We start from the raw sequence: 3913 nt of genomic DNA on the forward strand, positions 1-3913 counted from the left end.
GCCTTCCTTCACCCCATGCTAACGTCATTCTTAGCTCATCAAGAGAAGAAGAAAAGGCTACCTTTCAAGCTGATGCCGTGTCGGTAAGCGCTATCTACATTGTTTTTATTCAAGTCTGCGTCCACCGCGCTCCCCATGAAGTGCTGCAAGGCAAGTATTGGTATGCAGAGCACCAGGTAAGTTTGTCATTGGAGAGCCATAAAGGCTGCCAGGAGAACAACTTCCCTCAGACAAAACCCAAACACCTCCATTGCTACATGAATAAAATTGCATATTGTAAGGACTCAAGTTCCTGGCTGGCAAGACTTGGCATAAAGCTCTTGTTACAGCGAGAGGTGAAGTTTATGCCTTTTAGGAATAAATGAAGCATTAACATACACCTTTATAATACTGATAACAAAATTGTTCTTGATACTTCCATAAATTTGTCACTGACCTCCAAAAAAGAGCTTCTCTTCTGATCTCCTCTTCCTACTGAGATAATACTGTTTTTTCCCTTTTTTCTCTCCCCTCCCCTAATAAAACGATATTTTAGCTCTAAGTTAGGGAGATAATTAGCACAGCCTTTTATCCCCTCAAGTGTCTATACTGTAAAACTGTTAAAAATGTGGCAACAGGAACACGCCAAATTTACAGAAATCACTTGAGGTAAGAAACAGCAATACTACACCACAGCAATTCAAGCTGAAGACGCAGTTTTCTTTAGCTCTCTCAAAACTTCAAGATCTAGTCAAAACCCATCATGTTTTAGCCAAACAGGAAGGGAATATACAACCTGGATGCCCTTAAAGGTGAAAAACAGCATACTAATAAGCACACAGGGGCAATTCTGAGTTTGCCTGAAAAGATTGAATTCAATGTTAGCTGTGGTGTGATCTGCCTCAATTGAAGTTGTATTAGAAGCTTAAATTGTTTGAAAAAAATAGCCTGAAAAGCTTACTGCATTCTCATCTTTTTCTTTTGGTTGCACATGATGCTTTTGCTTACTTTTTTAGCTTGCAGCTCAACAAATACAAATTTTTTATTAATTCCCCCTGTTACTTGGCCATTTGGCCCTGTCAGGAAGCACCGCTGCCTTAGCTCGTGAGTAATGCCAGCAGACAGCAGGCAGACGAGTCCCACCACGTGCATTATCCGCGGCTTCAGGTACCTCGCGAGTGCCTGCGTCCCCCTCACGTTTATCTATGCATACACTTCTCCCCTTCCTTCAAGCCCAGTCTTGCTCAGTATTACTGCCTTCGTCGTTTCTCCCAGCCGCCAGAGGAAACACAACCAACGTACCCTTCACGCGTGGTGTGGAGGACAGCATACTTGAATATGTAGATTTAAATTTCACATAGGGAGCACGCACAACACTTTTCACCATTCCTGGCAAAATCAGGGTTTCTTCTCTTTTCCTCCCCAGGGGGATCACAACACTTTTTAGAGTAAAGCTCGCCGCTGAACTGCAAAGCATGCAGTATTTAGGCCCTTTGTGTCTTCTCTTCCCCCGCTAATTTACAGTATAAGCCGGAGCCCAGGCTTGGCCTGCGAGCATGCGGCCGTCCCTACGGCTTCACCACCAAACCTGGGAGGGACAAGGAGGCCCCAGGCCTGCGCAAACCCCACGATCGGTTTAGGATGATGGAGTCAGCTCTCCTTCCCTCCCTACACTTAGCAGCGCGCAGAGACAGACGGCGTCCATGGGACGGACAGCGAGACGCACGGCTGACGGCCCTGAAGCAGCAGGCTGGGCCAGCCGCCCCGCAGCTGGAGCCCCTCTCCATCGCAGGGTCACCTGCCCCGCGGCAGCGCTCGCCAGCCTCCCCGCGGAAACGCCCTGGGCAAGTGCGGCCAGCTTGGAAGAGGCCTTTTCTCTCCCCACGAACAAACCCCCATTCTCCCTCGTGTACCATGCAGTGTACTCTAAAACACACAACCGGTACGGTATAAAAACTTGCCTTGGGGAAACAAATGCCCAGCGCAGGCCCCATGCCAGATCTCATCGCTGCACCTCTGGCCGAGGAGAAGCAGCGGCCCAGCTCGGCAGCCGGCCCGGTTACAGCCCCAGCGGGGGGGTTATCGCCCCGGCAGGCCCCGCCGCGGGAGGCCGGTGCGGGCGGCAGGACCCCCGGGCGCCCGGCGCCCTCGCGGGCAGCGGAGAGCGGCAGCCGCAGCAGCACCTGCGCGCAGCGACCACGGGCACCTGCGGCAGCTCTTGGACCGACACGGTAAAAAACAAAAGCAAAATGACTTTGAACAACAAAGTATTTTTACCTTTTCAGACTAAGCTTTTATTTTGATATTACAAACCATTTTTCTTTATTCACAAACCACGGTCGTGATATAAACACTAATTTCTAAAGACAGATATACACATTTTCTGGGTTTGTAGGTTTTTTTTAATCTGTTTAGAAGTCACTATATTCCATATATGGTAGTAATAATTTTTCATAAGTCATATTATCAGTAGTTATTTATATAAGTGAAAACATTCCCAATATATATTGTAAAAAAATTTCAAATGCTTTTCTTACATAACTATTTCAGACATACATTTTAAAATGACTGCGAGGAATACTGTAGGAGCTTCATAAACAAAATATTTTCTAATATGGGCCGCACCCTCAAGCTTTCAAGATTATTTGTAATAGATTAAAAGGCCATATAATCATTTGGAGAGTGGGAGTTGTAAAGCCATCTCATGGAAATTAAAATTGCAAATAAATTCCGTCATTCCCCACGTTAGACGTTTTGTGTGTGCACTTTCAGAAAAAGATGTATCGTCCACACTTTGAATCGGAAGCCTAACATTTGGTAAACATTTTTCAAGGTGCTTCATCTTGGTGTTTAAATGAAATATACTTTTTTTTTCTTTTAATAGGAGGCTTGTCTCGTATATCTTAGATAGTAAATGCGGGGACTGAACTCTTAATAAATTCCAGTTCATTCCCTCACCAGTAAAAATATATGTTACTGCCCCATTTTTCATTGATTAATATAGTCTCTTTCCCTCTCTGTTTCAATTTTAAAGATAATTTATTTTTCATTCTTAGATATAAATGCTACAGAAACTTTGTTTTCAAATCTTGTGAAACTTTATTGATGGTTATTGTTCAACTGATCATACTGCATGCACATACGATGACAAAGAGAAAGCCTGATCACAAACACTTCTTTTTAAAGCAGAGTTGTTATAGCAAGTTGGCAGGTTCACAGCGGTGAGTTGATAATTTACTAAAGTGCTTGCCAGGAGGCACGCACAGTACACATGAGGATATAACTATCTGCAGCAAAACTGTAGCGAGACAGTTCCCCGCTTTATTTATTTAAATACAAAAACAAGAAGACCCGTGACAAACACCCCAACTTAGGTTAACTTGTAAACAGGACAACATGGAAAGAGTCCAAACATATGCACAGACAAACTGCAATTTTTCAACTACGCCTGAAACCGCCGCCCCGGCGCCCGCGAGGCTGCGCGGGCCAGAGACCCCGGCGAGCAGCCGCCCCGCGCCGCGCTCGCCCCCGAGCTCCCCGCTTCGTCCCGCCTGAAAGGTTGTCGTGGGCCCGACAGCTTTAGCGAAATGGCCTTGGCTTCGAAAATTAAACAGGGGCAAGTTGTCATGCCTTGAAAAATTGCAGATTGTTTACACGACACAGTCATGTTTCAAAAAGTACCAAGCGGATGAAAATACCATGATTATCTCTACTCAATGATTGCAATACTTGTAAAATGCTTATATAAATCTGAATATGATTATCATATAATTCCATAAAAATGATACGTCTGTCTCTAACAGTTGGTCTACTAGGCTAAATCTAAAGCATCATAGGCTGTGTATTTCTAGAACTTAACAACTCCACTGCACAGATGTAAATTTTATACATTTTTTTTTTTACTGGTACAAAGAATTTAAGTTTTTATTACTTT

At 44.4% G+C, this 3913-nt stretch overlaps 1 protein-coding gene across 26 annotated transcripts in view; it reads right to left on the reverse strand.

Moving 5' to 3' along the window:
• Positions 1–2312: 2312 nt before the first annotated feature.
• RBFOX1 (RNA binding fox-1 homolog 1) overlaps positions 2313–3913 on the reverse strand; it is a 1256643-nt gene continuing 1255042 nt past the window's right edge. For all 26 annotated transcript variants that reach the window (XM_064520441.1, XM_064520435.1, XM_064520437.1 and 23 more), the window contains one exon: positions 2313–3913. This exon is cut by the window's right edge. The gene's annotated coding sequence lies outside the window, so the exon portion shown is untranslated.

Source organism: Dromaius novaehollandiae, chromosome 14, assembly GCF_036370855.1.
Source record: "Dromaius novaehollandiae isolate bDroNov1 chromosome 14, bDroNov1.hap1, whole genome shotgun sequence".
Taxonomy (NCBI): domain Eukaryota; kingdom Metazoa; phylum Chordata; class Aves; order Casuariiformes; family Dromaiidae; genus Dromaius; species Dromaius novaehollandiae.